This window comes from Bos javanicus, chromosome 16 (assembly GCF_032452875.1).
Source record: "Bos javanicus breed banteng chromosome 16, ARS-OSU_banteng_1.0, whole genome shotgun sequence".
Classification (NCBI taxonomy): domain Eukaryota; kingdom Metazoa; phylum Chordata; class Mammalia; order Artiodactyla; family Bovidae; genus Bos; species Bos javanicus.
Window position 1 is genome coordinate 50,674,317 of NC_083883.1, and position 15,852 is coordinate 50,690,168.

At 55.5% G+C, this 15,852-nt stretch overlaps 2 long non-coding RNA genes across 5 annotated transcripts; both read left to right on the forward strand.

Moving 5' to 3' along the window:
* The first annotated feature begins 218 nt into the window (after positions 1 to 218).
* Positions 219 to 7,209, forward strand: LOC133227903 (uncharacterized). 2 transcript variants are annotated; one of them, XR_009729998.1, is made up of 3 exons: positions 219 to 1,824; positions 4,264 to 4,760; positions 4,857 to 7,209. It is a non-coding gene; the product is annotated as an uncharacterized LOC133227903 (long non-coding RNA). The 2 variants fall into 2 exon arrangements; XR_009729999.1 differs by having other exon boundaries at positions 4,525 to 4,760.
* A 52-nt stretch (positions 7,210 to 7,261) lies between these two features.
* Positions 7,262 to 10,303, forward strand: LOC133227901 (uncharacterized). 3 transcript variants are annotated; one of them, XR_009729997.1, is made up of 3 exons: positions 7,277 to 8,008; positions 8,161 to 8,260; positions 9,203 to 10,303. It is a non-coding gene; the product is annotated as an uncharacterized LOC133227901 (long non-coding RNA). The 3 variants fall into 3 exon arrangements; XR_009729996.1 differs by having other exon boundaries at positions 7,278 to 8,008; positions 8,164 to 8,260; XR_009729995.1 differs by having other exon boundaries at positions 7,262 to 8,260.
* Positions 10,304 to 15,852: the final 5,549 nt, after the last annotated feature.

A 15,852-nucleotide genomic window follows, 5' to 3' on the forward strand; every position in this document is an offset into this window, starting at 1 on the left:
CTATCTTCATCTCCCCAGCATTGTCAGTTTGGACACCTTCGCACATGCGCACAGAGCACTCAATCTGACACCCCTCGCCGGGGCCAAAAAAACTTTGCAATGTATTCATCGTCTTCATCGTCGCGCCGCCGCCGCCGCCGCCTCCTCGGCGCGGGATTGGGGGGCTCTCCTCGGCCTTCCCGGTCTTCACCTCACTTATCTCTCACCCCCCCCCCGCCCCCTCCCTCCCTCCCCCCCCTTTTCCGCGCAGCTAGGAACTGGCCCTTTAAGAAAACATTCCGTGCTCCGCGCTCCCGCCCGGGGCCCGCACCCCGGACACTTTAAAAAGACCCAGGTGGCCCCGGAGGCGAGGTGACTCCCCCCCCTCCCCTGCGTCGCGTCGCGCGGCTGCTCCCGCCCCAGCTGGGCCGAAGATGGAGTGGCGGCGGCGTTTGTCCTCAAGACTTCCTTGGATCTGGGGGCAAACGCGCCGACAGTTCGGACGCGGGTCTGGCTGGTTTTGCTTCGTTTTATTGCATTTTATTACTAATTAAAAAGCTTCGCGTTCACCGTCGTCCCAGCCCGCTTTCCTCCTGGCTCTCCCCTCCGCCCCTGCCCCTGGCTCGCGATCTCCCGAACCCGGCTCCTCCGAAGCCCCTTTCGGGCCCCGCCGCCCCCCTCGGGCCTCCCCGGCCCCCGCCCCCTCCCCTTCGCCCCCACCCAACCGCTCTAGCTTCGGGCTTCGCGGCTCAAAAACAACAGCGGCAGCGCCGCCAGCTCCGCGCTCAGCCACTGCCCGGGCCGGCGGGCGGGACTCGGACCCGCCGCCCTCGGTCTCGCGCGGAGCTGCGGGGAGCAGCGCGCGGGGCACTGGGGAGGTGGCACCCGGGCAGCGGTCCCAACGCCCGGCGCCCCGCACCTCGCCTCCCTCGGGCAGGCCCGCGCTCTCCTGCCTCCGCGGTCCCAGGTGAGTACCCAGCGGCGCGAGCGCCCAAGCTGGGCCACCACGAGCGAACGGAGCCTCTGGGGACACGTCCCCCTCGCCTCTCGAGGCCCAGGTGCGTCTCGGGCTGGAGAGCGGGCGGAGGAGCAGGTGCCGGAGTCCGGGTGGGAGCCGACTGGGTGAGTGTTTCTTCTGCCCCGCAGCCCTCAAATTAGGAGGTGCGGCAACGAAGGGGCAAGGCTGGGCGCAGGCCGGGTGTCCGGGCCCAGGGCCCTGGAGGGGACGGTGAGAATTGGCCTGTCGAGCATGTTTGGGCTTCAAGAATGAATTGGAAGCAAACGGAAGAGCTGACATCCCCGCGCCCTTTCAAGTACCGGGGTTCTGCCAGTCTCCGGGACTTGGAGCTGCCCGCAGGGTTAGCCTGAGCCGGAGAGGGGTCCTGGGCAGCGGTGCGGGGTATCTGTTGCTCCGAGGGGGTCCGGGCGTGCCCCTCCCCTTTGTTGTGCAGGGAGACCAGTGGGGCCTCCTCTGGGATCTACATTCGGAGCCCCGTGCCCTTGCCATAACGGAGGTGAACTGGCAGTGTCCAAGGAACTACCCTGAGATCCCGGAGTCTAGCAGAGGCACCCTGATGGCGAGGGGTGCATGGCCCACGCTACCCCAGAGGAGAAGCCGCTGGAAGAAGCCCCGCTTGTCAAAAGCCAGCGGCAGTGTGCTGGGCCTTCCGCCCTGGCCTCTCTGTAGTTCGAATTGCTTCCCTGCGGGGATCCCAACCCTGACAGAGCCCCTACTGCTGGAGGGTGTCCAGTCTGGAGCCCCCTCACCGCCCTGGATGGAGAAGGCACTCTCTCTGCCCGGCTCTGGTGCCCACCGACTGCCACCTCCACTGTTTCCAGCCCTCGGTGAGTGTTGCCCGTGGTGGCAGCGCGGAATTCACCCGCAACTCAGTCTCATGGCCCACCCGCCTTTCGGCTGCCTGTCCCCCACCCCAGCCCTCCCCCTCGTCCTGTCCCAAACCCTGACCATCTTTCCTCGGAGACTTGGATCAGAGGGCTCCTGGGCCTTGCTACTTGCCCCTCAGGGGCTTGCAGGGGAGTCCGCACTTGCAGGCGGAGTAGGGCATGGCTGCAGGTCCTAGTGGTCTCAGACCTCCCCTCTGCCCAGAGTATGTGAGGGGAAGAGTCGCTGGGAGAGGGAGGAAGGTGGCTGGAGTCCTTCATTTGGAACTGTCTGTTCCACCCAACCACCACAGGCTCTAGCTGGAGCAGAACAGGGCTGGGCGCTGGCCAGAGAAAACACAAGGTCACCCTCATACCTCCGCACCCCATATTCTCCCAGCTCCTTTAGGCCAAGGGTGCTACAGTGGCTCCTGTGAAGCACCCCCACCTGCTCTGAGGGTCCCTTCCCCACCCAGATCCCCAGCTTTGCACTGTTTCTCTCACCCCGAAGGCACTCACAGGACCCGAGGTCAGGAAGGCCCAGCTTCCTTCTGGGGGTGCTCCAGCTCACTCAGGACCTCTCCACGCTCCCTCCCTCAGCTCAGGAGGTGATTAAAATTGTGGAGCACCCTTCAGACTCTGGGATCACACCCTCGCCAGCCAGCCTGCCAGCCCGGGGAAGGACGGCAGGTGTCCTGCAGAGAGAGCCCTTTGGTGCCCTTGTCTCTTTCCTGTGGTCCCCCAGGGCCCTGGAGAGTGGGGAGGGGCTGAGCTCAGAGCCTGCCTGGGGAGGGGTAAACTAGCGATCAGGGATGGCCAGGAAGGCAGCTGAGGTACTGACACCCCCAGGGCACTCTCTCAAATTAGCCTCGTCAACTAGAGAAGCCCCGGCAGGCCGTCCCCAAGGCCATGGCCCGGCCTGGCCAGGCCCTGCCCCCGCGTGGTGAGACTTAGACCTGACCAAGAGCAAGCAGGTCAGGCTTCAGGGAGAGTACTGGAGAGTGAAGGGGTGGAACAGAGAAAATCAAAGACAGGTCCTCCCGGCAGCCAGCTCCAAGTCCTGCCCCGCTTCCCCTCCACTAACCCCTCCCTGCTGACTTTAGGAGTCTTGGGGAAACAAGCCAGGCCAGTTGAGGCAGAAGACAGGCTGTTTTCATTTCAATGGTGCTAAAAGGTTGAAAGGCTGTTTTTCAAAGTGAGCTAAGCTTTGGGGATTCTCATGACTGGTGCAGGGACTTGGGGACCCCGCGCTGGGGTTGGGGGTGCAGAAGTGCCACCCATCCCCGTCGTCCCTGGTGCCCTCCTCAGGGGCACTTCCAGCTCTGTCAGAACGTCCGAGGGCGGATGGGGTGTGGGCAGCCGTGTGCTCTACACCCTAAGAAGTTTGGGAACGGACTTCAACCCTGGGATCTAGGGCACTGGAGAGGGACTTTTACCAGCAGTTTCTGCCACAGTCTAGAATCCTGCTTCAACCCGGAGCCCAGCCCACTCCCAGCCTTCCCAGCAAGAGAGGAAGTGTGGTTGGAGACCCAAGACCAGATGAACTCTTTTGGGAAAAGGCTGGGTTTGGGAGAGAGCAAGTGAAATTAGTCCTGCAGGGCTGTCAAGAAGCCTCTGTGGGCCTGGGGCTCCCAAGAAACCCAGACCAAGGCGTCATGCACTCCCAGGGTCCACACTGTGGGGCTAGAGGGTCCCTTTGCTCGGCCAGGAGCAAGTGGGCCCCATGCCCACTTGTGGAGGCCTGGTCTGTGGAGAGGAGGTCTGTATGACGAGGTTTGTGTGCCTGGAGGTGCAGGATCAGAGATGCCCAGAGAGCCCCTCTGCTGACTGCGGCTGGGAGGTGGGAATGGGCAGCCTACGACCTAGATGCAGTGACCCTGCTAGGTTCTCCTCTGTGCTCACTGAACTTGACCACTGGCTTCAGGTACTCAGTCTCCCGGTTCCATCAGATTCCAGGTCAAGTTTTGTTCACCCTCAGATTCTTGCTCTGGAAAACAGTAGCTGGGGAAATAAAAGCAAGCTCCATTAGTTTATAAGCCGGGGCTCCTCTCCGAGTTCCGATTTCCGGAACTGCCCCAGGAGGGGGTCCAGACCGCCAGCCTTGCCCCACCTCCAACTTGGGGCCAGGCGTCTGGCTGAGACAGAGGTCTCCCTCTCTGGGCACATTCTGCCCAGAATGGGAATGGCTCCTATTTGAGCAGCAGCAGGAGGAAGACCACGAGGGACGCTTAGGGACAAGCAGTATGGTTCCCAACTACACAGAGAAGAAAATGGAGATGGTCTCGGAGGAGCCCAGTAGGGGACCCTTCGGGGACTGAATGCCTTCCAGCCCAGGGTGATCAGGGTTTGGTCCAGCAAGGGGGTGGGGGGCACAGACAACCTACAGAGCCCTTTCTTCCCCAGCCGGACCTCCACACCGGCCTGCCATGGGTGTTGCCCCAGCACTGCGCCTCACCTGGAACCACAGGCACCTCCCTGGATCCTGGGGCTGATATTTCAGGCTCCTGTTTGACCCTCTTCCTACCCCAGACCTAGAGGCACTCGCTGTGACCCAGGCAAGGTTACAGGACAGAAGGACACAGGTCCTGATTTCTGGCCCAGCGAGTTCAGAAGCCATGTGCCAAAGCCTTCCCTCTGCAGCTCAGAGCAGACTCCTCCTGGCAGGGCACCCACACCGAATCCCTGCTTCTGGAGTGGGTTGCAGAGAGGGTCTGGATGCTTCCAACCAAGACTTCCCCGGGAATGTGAACCATGCAGCAGATGCCGAACAAACCCCAGATGTTCAGAACCGGGGCAGGGGCACGCTGTCTTCTGTACACGGGCCGCCTCCTGGGAGGGCCTGCTGATTCTTCTGCCTGGTCCTGGAGTCCTGGCCTGGGCACCACCGCTCAGGAACACAGGTGCCTGGGAATCGCAGCTGGGGACTGCCCCAGGCTTCGGGAGGAGGCGTGTAACCGGGACTTTCGTTTTCTTTCTTTTTCTTTTTTTTTTTAAAGAGATTGAGGCTGTGGGCTTGACCTCCCTCCTTTGAGCCAGGTGGGAGATGGCCCCGGATTGCCGGCCCAAACTGGCGGCCCAGAAAGCGCAGGAGGCGCCCGGTGACTCCTTCCCCGCGGCGCGCCAAGCGGGCCGAACTCCGCGGCTGAGTCGCGCGGCTCCAGTCACCGCGCGCGGGCTCGGGCTCCGGCCTCGGAGAGCGGTAAACGGAATCGGTTTCCCACGGTTTCCCCCTTCATCCCAGGGCCTTTCAAAAGCCGCTCACGAATTCCGTCGTCCAGTTTGCGCGGATTCTGAGCCTCGCATTCACCCAGTGCCACCTGGAAAGGGGACCCTCGAGCCTCCCGCATCCCCGGGCCTCCAGCCCGTGCACACGGGGAGCAACTTCGTTCCCCTGAGCGCCCTGGCCCCACGACGCGGGCAGAGCTCCGCCCGGTAAAGGTGGCACTGTGGTCGCTCCGGAATGCTGCCCGCGTGGACGCGGCCGCCGCCTTCTGCTCCCAGTTCCGGCTGCGCGCGGGCAGAGCCCTGGAAACAACGAAAACGGCGAGCAGCGTTGCTTTCCGGATGTCGGAGTCCCGGAAGCCTCTGGGTGCGAGCCGGTCCTCCGCGTCCCCAGACGTCCCAGGGCCGAGCTCACCGCCGGGCCGCCGGTACCGAAACAGACTCCCCCAGTCGGCTTGCCGGCAATCCGCGCCTCGGTTTGCAAAGCCCTCTCCTCCGGACCTTGGTCCCTGCCCTCCCCGCACCCGACCCCGTTAGTTTGGAAACCAAATTTCTCCTTTGGTCCCGCTGCAGACGTGACCCCGGAGGAGGACCTGCGGGGAGATGCTTCTCCGAGCCTCAGTTTCCCCACCTGTGCAACGGGGCCATAAGTTCCTGCGCCCCTCCCAGGGTTGATATGGGATTGGCGGGGAGAGAGGACCTGGAAAACGCCCGACGGGGCCCAGTTCTGCCCACCCTTTGGGGCCAGGTTTGCGCCGGTGGGGTTCAGCTGTCGTGCACAGACTCGAAGGGGCCCAGGTTGCGCCTAGCGATCGTCGTCCTCCCTCCATCTCCTCCATCTCCCCCCGCCGCCCTCACCCCGGAACTTCCCTCTCCGCGGGCGCAGTGGTGGAGGTGTGAGGGTCCCGCTTGGCGCCCAGGCGTCTCCGCTCAGCCTCTGGCCGGGGTGTTGCTCGCCCTGGGCGGCTCTCTCAGGTTCCTTTGAGGCCCCGCGTGCAGAAAGATTTTTAAGGCAACAGGCTCCTACTCTCGGGGTGGTACCACCGGACACCCCAGATCTCGCAAAGGGTGGGTGATGGGACTGCCCCGGGAGGGGACAGGATTCCAGCTGAGCTCCTAGAAGGGAATTTACCACCGCCCCCTATATGCCGCGGTGGGGGATGGCCAGTGGGTCTGGGAGGGGCCCTGGGGCATGACCTTGGGTTTAAAGATCAGCCTGGGGACTTCCTTAGTGATCCAGTGGTTAAGCGTTTCCCTAGTAATGCAGGGGCGCAGACCCGATCCCTGGTCAGCGAGCTAAGATCCTACATGCCAACATGCAGGGCCAAAAGATTAAAATTAAAGAAAAAAATATCAGCCTTAAACTATGAAGCTGAGCCGGTAAGGGAGAGAATTGAGGGACTGAATGCCTTCATTCAGGGGAGGGGCATGGCCTGCTCAAAATGTCCTGGCTGCTCACTGCTTCTCTGGACAAGACCATTGGAGGGTAAGGGGGTGGGGAATCGGGTGGCCAGGGGAGACCAAATGGACACACTCTCCCCAGGTCCCTTTTACCTGCTGCTAAACCAGTCATTGCAGGAAGCTCTCTTGAACAAGCAAGAAAACAGAAGAGCCCAGAACCACCTCAGGCAGGGGAAAAAATTACCCCTCGTGCTGCCTGACCCGAAGCTGACGGAATCGGTCGAGGATTCCTGTCCCCTGGGGCAGGGCCGCCTGCTTCTGCCTCAGGCACCCAAAGCCTTGCACAACCCTGGGGCTGCAGGGAGGGAGCGGGCACTCGCGGTTCTTGGCTGTGCTGCCCCTGACAGGACTTAGCCACCTCCGAGGCAGTGGAGCTCCCTCCTCCTCCGCCCTCGCACATCCGCAGGAGGTTCCCTGGTGAAGGAAGGACCAGTGGTGGCCAGAGTGGCAGGTCAGGGGACCTCACTGAGGACTGAGGGGCTAGGGTAGCAGCCCCTCACTCATGGGAGTCCCCCCACCCTCGCAGTGGTATCAGTGAAGTTATTATGAGTGTCCTGCTTGGTAGGGGGCAGCAGAGGGACTGCCTGAGCACTGCCCCTGCCACTCACACAGGACGCCCCCTGCTTCCCTTCCAGGACAAGCAGGCAGCTGTTGGGGCGGGGTGGGGTGGAGGGTGGGGTGGGGGGGGTAGGAGTGGGTGGGAATGGGGGTGGGGGGTGGAGGGGTGTGGGAGGGTACGGGGTGGCGGGGGGGAGGGAGCAGATCAGAGGAGCTTAGCTTAGTCAGAGCCAGAGGCTTCCCCATTCTACCTGGGGCTCTGGGGCAGCCCCCCACCAGCTTCCCGGGCATCTCAGTTCCCACAGTGTAATTTGGGGGCGAAAAAGTGGGTGTTGTGGGCATAGCTATAGGCAAGTGTGCTGCCTGGCACCTCCTGGGAGCTCAGGTTTTTGGAGCTGGGACGGCTATCAGCAGGGTTCCCTGTGCCCTCTGACCCCTCCTCTCCCAGAACCAAAGCCTATCCCTCGGGCTGACCTGGATTCATGGAGGGCTGTTCTCTGCTCCCGTGCAGGCCACAGAGGGCCAGTTGGACTAGGATGAAGGACGGGGCTTCTGGGAGCTGTGGGTTCCCCTCCCGCTGCGGCTCTTCATGGGTTCCCAGAGTCAGGCCCACCCTGCCTTCAGCACCTCTCACAGGCACCATGTGCCTGCTAAGAGGCTAAGGCTCTCAGACCATGTGCAGACTTTTCATTTATTCATTCAATCATTGACTTACAGCCAGATGCCCTGGTAAGGCTGGGGCTCCTGAACTTACAGTCACACAGTGCGAGCTGAAGTGAAGGCTGTTTGTTCCCGCACACCTGCAGCTTCCAGAGCATCTTACTCTGCCCTCCCCTTTCCCTCCCCCCCCAGGGTCCCAGTGCTTGGAGCTCAGTGAATGAAAGAATGAATGAATGAAGAGGGCTGAGTGAGTTGAAAGTGACCCTGGGATCCCTGAAGGCTGATCTCAGCCCTAGAAACGGGGGAGGGGAGGTCCAGGTGACCTTCCAGGCTGTGGCCATGGGCCCACAGCCCTGTGCTGAGCGTCCTATCCTTTACCTGTCCCCACCCTGCATCCAGCAGCCTGTGCCAAGTGACAGGGATGCAGCAATGAGCAAACCACCCAGATGCCCTGATGTGCAACGCACGATTTGGAAAAGGGAAGACCACTTGCTCAGGGGTGAGTGAGTGGGTGGGGTCAGCTGGGTGCTGGGGACAGTGGACACAGGCAGAAAGAGCATCCTCAGGAGACATGTGGTCTGTCCCTCAGTTCCCTGGCCTGGGATGTGGAGCCCAGGGGGTACTGGGGCTCCAGAGCCAGGCAGGGTGCTGGCAGCTGCCCCAGTCACTCCCACCCTTGGGCTCCATCCCAGTGCATATGGCCCTAATCCCACACCATGGAACCACAGTGAGGAGACACTGGTGCTCAGAGGAGCGAGAACTTTCCTGGGAGGTGCAGTGGGAGTCACCTGGCTGACACAGAGCCCTGCTCCAGGCAACCCTTGAAGGATGTCTACAGAGGGAGGGGTCTCCATCGGGACCTTTCCTGGTTTCATGCCCTGACAGAATTGTGAGCTCCAAAGGGGGATCCTGATGATGACCGAGATGTTTATTTGCCTGTGTCCAGAAAGACTTGGCCACCAGGCTTTGTATTTCCTCAGAGTCTAGCTGTTGCTGGACAGTCAGGACCCCTCTCAGTGTGGGCATCCCAGGGCCATTCTGGGGCACAGACCAGTGGCTTTGGGGGCCTGGTTTGGAGCCAACATTTCAAGCTAGTCAGACTTAGAATCTGGGCTTCTGTGAAGAAATTTCCAATCATGAAATGTGTCATTTGAAAAAATATATGTGTCAGTTAAGTGTGCACTGAGCCTGGACCACATGGGATAGGGTTGTTCTAATAAACACGAATAAGCCAGTTTTCACATTAAAGAAATAACAGTTTCAAGTAGAAATGTGGTGCTTTTAAAAGAGGTTAATTAATAAACAGCAGGTAATTGTTCATGGCACATGGTGGCAGAGGGTAATTTTCATTTTAGAGGAGAGAAGGGCCAAATGCCCCCCCCAACTCAGATTTTTTGTGTAATAATCACCTTGGCTTCACCTCCGCCTTTAATTTTTACAGCTGGAGCTGTTTATCATCGCTCCAACTTTCACTAAAAAGGAAAAACTATCACTTAAACAAAGCCATTGAAAACTCAGCATCATATGTGGATTTCTTAACATAAATAAATCATACAAACCAAGATTTATGTTCTCCCAATGATGTCATTCGCTGAAGGCTGCCTTCCCAATCAAATCAGCGGTTAGTGACTCTCCTTTTGTGTGTATGCTTTTTGCAAAATAAGAAAAGCAGCGCTGGCATCCTGGCTGCTCTCTTTCTCTGCTCCGCCCAGGACATCAGAAAGGTCTCCCTGCATCAGCACAACTGGGTCAAAACGGTGATCACGGATTCAACGCCACAGATGGCATTTCAAGCCTTTGTTTTTGAAACGCAGGTTCTAAGTTGAAAGACTGTTAAGGCTTCCTGAAGGATTTGCTCAGACCCCAGCAGAAGCTGGGGGCCCTGGGGGTCTCTCGGAGCCTAGGATGAGTTTGGCTGCAGGGTCATCACGTTGAAATGAGCGAGGACCTCGACAGTCACCTGTGATGGGGAGATGAGATGTGGTTGCTCCGTATAGTGGAGGAGTGTCAGTCACAGCAAGGAACGAAGCCCTGATGTGGACCACAGTGTGCACGAAGTCGGCGAATGAAGCCAGTCAGAGCAGGTCACGTACCATTCCATTCCACCTACATGACATGTCCAGGATGGGCAAATCCACAGAGACAGAAAAGAAGCAAGTGGTTGCCAGGGTAGGGGAGAGGACGTGGCGGGTGACTGCTTCCTTGGCACAGGGTTTCCTCCTGGGAAGATGAAAATGTTCTGGAAACAGATGCCCACTTTATTTATTTACTGAAGTCTTCCGTGTTTGTTTGTTTTTATTGCTGCACCGGGTCTTAGTTGCAGCACATAGGGTCTTCATTGCGGTGTGCAGGATCTTTAGTTGCAGCATGCAAAGTCTTCGCTGCAGCACGTAGGATCTAGGGATCAAATCCGGGTCCTCTGTGTTGGGAGAGCAGAGTCCTAGCGACTGGACCACCAGGGACATCCCAGACAACCCACTTAAAAATGGAGACTGTCGTGCTATGTTAATTGTATCTCAATAAATCTGTTATTTAAAAATCACTACTGAGAACATATGTTTTAAAAGCTTTATGTTCATTTTAAAGTTTTTTCCATTTTGAAATGATCACACAGATGGGTCAGTGTGTAAGACCGCATGTGCACACCTGGAGTGTATAACATGAGCACTGACCTCAGCTCCTGGGTGAATGAAGCACGAGCTTGTGATAATTTTTCTTCAAAGTTCTCTGTATAGCTCCTTCCCCTGACTGCATCCCCTTCAACCAGGCCAGAGGTAACGACCCCACAGGTATTTGTGTTAACTATCTCCTAGACTTGTTTTCCAGTTTTATCACCCAAGACAGATCCCTGAAAATGGGAGACCAGCCACAGAAGCTTAAGTTCAGTTCAGTTCAGTCACTCAGTTGTGTCCAACCCTTTGTGACTTCATGGACTGCAGTACACCGTGCCTCCCTGTCTATCACCAACTCCTGGAGCTTGCTCAAACTCATGTCCATTGAGTCAGTGATGCGATCCAACCATCTTATCCTCTGACGTCCCCTTCTCCTTCTGCCTTCAATCCTTCCCAGCATCAGGGTATTTTCCAGTGAGTCAGTTCTTCGCATCAAGTGTCCAAAGTATTGGTGCTTCAGCTTCAGCATCAGTCCTTCCAATGAATATTCAGGACTGATTTCCTATACGATTGACTGATTTGACAGCAGCTTTCTTAAGTTGAAATGACTGTAGAATGTTAAAATCACCAGTAGTGGGTACATGAAACGTGGTTAATCCAAACCGTGGTGTGCTCCTCAGCCATCGAAAGGAGTGGAGTCCTTGTACCCGCTACGGCACAGAGGGCCCTTGAAAACATGGTGCTCAGTGAGAGAAGCCGGTCACAAAAGGCCACGTGTTATAGAACGCCATTGATACAAAGTGTGCAAAATAGGCAAGTCCAGAGAGACAGAGCACAGTTCAGTGGTTGCCTCGCCACGGGAGGAAAAGCTGTGGCATCTCAACAGGTGAAGGTTTCAAGTCCGGCTCCAGCCCCAGGTGTTGACAGGAGACCTTTATTTGGAAGCCAACACCTAGCAGGAAAATAGGGCTGACCTGGTGGCTCAGTGATAAAGAATCTGCCTGCCAATGCAGGAGACACAGGTTTAATCCCTCAGTCGAGAAGATTTCCTGGAGGAGGATGTGGTAACCCACTCCAGTATTCTTGCCTGGAAAATTCCATGGACAGAGGAGCCTGGTGGGTTACAGTCCACAGGGTCACAAAGAGTAGAACATGACTGAGCACATACACACGCACACAAAAGGTTAGGTGCCCAGACCTTGCAGTGTGGGCAATAAATCCATTCAAGAGCATATGTTCATTGTATACCTACTATTTGCCAAGGCAGTCATAACCCCAAGAATATATTGTGGCTGAAACACAATACACCTCCCAGCTCCCTTTCTCATGGGGAGGCAGTGAGAAGCCAGATTCAGCAAGTGGGAGCCTGCACTGCTATGGGAATAAGGAAGAGAGGTGAAGGGTCAGGGGTGAAGAGAGTGCAATTCCCAGCAGGGTGGCCCAGGGAGACTTCTCTGAGATGGTGGTATTTGAGTGGGGATGTGAGTAAGTGAGAAAATAGCCATGTGTGCATCGAGCAGAGCAGCATTTGGACAAAGGGAACAGCCAATGCAGAGCCCAGAGGTGAGAGCATCCAGTGCTGGAGCAAAAAGAAAGAGGGAGAGGAAAAGGAAATCAATTGGGAGCAGTGGGCTGGAGGAGGCTGCAAATTGAGGTTGCGGACAGAATTAAGATGATTAATCAGCTGATCTCAAAGTAGGGCGAGCATCTCCTGGGTTTTGTGGCTGGGTGCCGTATCTTTAAATGTGGTACATGGAGCAGAAAGGTTCAGACAGACTTGTTGGCTTTGCACATGGGAGGGGCCAGGAGCCAAGAAAGGCAGGCAGCATTTGTAGAAGATGGAAAAGACAAGAAAATCTGTTTTAGACCCTCCAGAAAAGAAAGCAGCCCAAGCAATAGTGCCTTGATTTTCACCCAGTGAGACTCATTTCAGACTTCTGACCTGCAGAATAGTAAAACTATACATCTGTGCTGTTTTAAGCCACCATGTTTGTGATAACTTATTGCACCAACCACAGGAAACTCGTACATGAAGGAGCAGGACCCTCATCCATCTGTGGTCAAGACAAGTGAGGTCACGATAAAGGTCTGAGCCAGGCTCCCCAGAGTTAATCCAGTGGCTGTAGGCATACTGGTCATAATGGTCCTCACATCTGATTCCTTATTCTCTCTGCTCTGATATGGCCCATGACATCCTGCCCATAGCCACAGTCCTTGAAGCTCTGTTATTCCCTGAGGAATTAACTCCTTTGTATCTCCTGCTCCCTAGCACCTGTATTTTCCTGGCTTACTTTCTCATTTTGGTAGAACACATTCTTTAGTAACTTCTGATAAACTGGAAGATACATTTTTTAGGACAATGCATGTCTGGAAAGGTCTTTATTCCTCCACCATACTAGAATGCTAGTCTGGCTGGGTATAAAGTTCTAGATTGGAGATGGTTTTCATCCAGAATTTTAAGAGTTTGGCTCCATTGTCTTCTTACTTCAAGGGTCTCTGTTGAGAAGTTCAAGGAGATTCTATTTCCTTATGCTACACACGTGACTTGCTTTTCTGTCTTTGGAATCTATAGACTCTCCTTTTCCCAAATGTTGCGGCGTTTCACAACAATGCACCGGAAATGTCTGATCTCATCCACAGTGGTTTCTTTCAAACTGGAAGCTTACTCTTCAGTTCTGGGAGCATTTTTTGAAATGTCTTTTTGCTGCTTTTCCACAATGTATTTCCTCTGTTCTTTGTTTTTGGAAAGATAATTAGGATCAAGTTTTCTTCTGCCCATGTGGTCTGCGTGTCCTCCTAATGGCTTTGTTCTATTTCTTTCAGTCTCTGTCTTTCCTCCAATGTCTTTTGCTCCTTGGCTGTCTGCCCATGATCCAGAAGGGGGCATACAGAGCTGGCTGGAAGATCTGAGAGGGATGCAGAAGCTATTGCTTCTGAGATTCACAGAATGGTGACCCTGGGAACCCTTGGTGACACCATCCTTAGGGGCCGAATCAATTCCTATAGATTGAGGCAGGGTCTGACCTTCAGCCTTCTGGGGGCCACACTGGTGTGGAGATGGGGGTCTCTTTGGTCAGCAGGCACACAAGGCTGCCTGCATTCCAGGGACTAGAACTTTGGGCTTTCTTGACATAGGGGAGGGGTGACTGGAGGGGGAGGGGCAGCTAGAGGGAAAGGCGACCTAGGACTCCTCATAGTCCCCTTTCATATAGCCTTCCTGACCATAGCCACTCATGCATCCCTCATCCAGGGATGTTTTATGGCCAATCCTGAGATCAAGCAGGGGTGCTCTGTCTCCTAAATCTGGCAAAATCTCACCTTCCAACTCTCCATTTAGGGCTGTCTCTCTTTTGTCTGTGACCCAGTTACCACGGCTCCATCTGCAATTCAACTTTCAGATACGTGTGGCTGCTCTGTCCTCTCCACCTTGTGGGTAAATGTCTTTCATCATCTCTTTATTGTGGTTCAAGTGGGTTTGCAGTACAAGTGCTGTGACACATGTTTAACCTGCCATCTTAATCAGAGGCTTTTGTGGCTCTTTGAGAAAAGGTTGTGTCCACTCTTAGGTCCGGGTCTGGTACCATGCAGGGTCCAGCTTCCCCAGGTAAAATTTCCTGGGTCCTGATTTGCAAATTCCCCAAAGCCTTCCCAACAGCAAATTCCAGCAAGAAAGAGCTGATCTATGAAACCAGTTAGTTCCACTGATGTGTCTCTGAAACTCAAGAAGAGTTTCAGGAACATAAATTGAAATATTAACAGTGGTTTTCTCCAAGTGATGGGACTTTAGGATATTATAACTTTTTTCTCTTTCTATGCTTATGTGCATTTTAATTTTTCTCCAGAGAGTATGTATTAGTCATGTAATTGCTACAGTGTTTAAAAGTAAGAACAAAATCCTGTCTTTTGAGAATGAGCTCAGAAGTCATCACCTCCCTAGAGCTTCTCCTGGTGGGACTCTCAGTACTGCTCCCTCACTGCGTGTATGGGAGGCACATGAAATAAACTGTATTTTCTAAATATTAATTTGATTTCTGAGCTGAAGCATCATTTCTATCAGGATGTGTAAGACTAGAGGTAGACAGGGAGAGGGGAGCAGGTGCGCAGGCTCTGGGGCGAGCTGCCCCTCGCCACCCCATGACCTGTTCAGGTCTTGGTCTCCCCACCTGCAGATGTGAGAACAGCACCCACCTGTGGACTGCTGTGGGGTGAAGGTCACTGATACCTGTGAAGGGCATCTATACATAAAATTGACCACCTTAATATTTTTGAGTACACACACAGTTCAGCGGCATTAAGCACATTCATATTGTTTGCAATCATCCCCACCATCTGTCTCCAGAACTTCCTTACCTTCCCAAACTGAAGTTTTGTCCCCATTAAACACTTGCTCTCCCCTTCCCCCATAGCTTCCCTCATAGCTCAGTTGGTAAAGAATCTGCCTGCAATTCATGAGATCCTGGTTCGATTCCTGGGTGGGGAAGATCTGCTGGAGAAGAGATAGGTTACCCCCTCCAGTATTCTTGGGCTTCCCTTGTGGCTCAGCTGGTAAAGAATCTGCCTGCAATGTGGGTGACCTGGGTTTTATCCCTGGGTTGGGAAGATCCCCTGGAGAAGAGAAAGGCTACCCACCCCAGTATTCTGGCCTGGAAAATTCCATGGACTCTATAGTCCATGGGGTTGCAAAGTGTCAGACATGACTGAGTGACTTTCACTCACTTCCCACTTCCCCCAGCCCCTGGGCCCCTTCCTCTCCTTTCTGTCCAGGGATTTGACTCCTCCAGGGACCTCCCTGAGTGGCACCAGACAATATCTGTCCTCTGGTGTCTGGCTTTTTCACTGAGCACAGTGTCCTCAAGGCTCATCCTGTTGTAACAGGTGTCAGAATCGCCTTCTTTGTCAGGATGCCTGACACACCAGAGTGTGCTGTACACACCTCAGTCATCCATCAGGCTGTGGATGGACACTTGGGTTGTTTCTGACTCCCTGAGCTGCTTTCAACAATGTTCTTCTTCAGCATCTCTCTTGGGGGATGGTATTTCTTTCCTTCCTCAGCACAGGGAGGGACTTACAGGCCTCTTTGGGGTTATCTTTGGGGTTATCTTTGGGGATGCAAACACTCCATCATGCCTGTCTTCTCCCTCCTGACTCTGAGCTTCAGGAGGGTGCACAGAGTCTGATCTGATTTGTCCCTGTCCCCAGAAGTTCCCAACCTTGACACCAAGTGGACAGCTTCACCTCGTACTTGAGGTTTTTTTCTCTTTCCACCTGGCGCTCGACCCCGAGGAGTGCTGGGGGCTCTGACGACTCTCAGGTCAGATCCTTCTCATCCTGGACCCCAGGAGGACACAGGGAATGGGGCAGAGCCCTACAGGGGACAGGAAATCGAGGGTTCTTTGCTGAGCGCTTGAGGGCAGCAACTGGCCTCCACCCACACACTTAAAATTGGTTCTGATCTGTCCCTGAGGTGGCCATGCTAGCC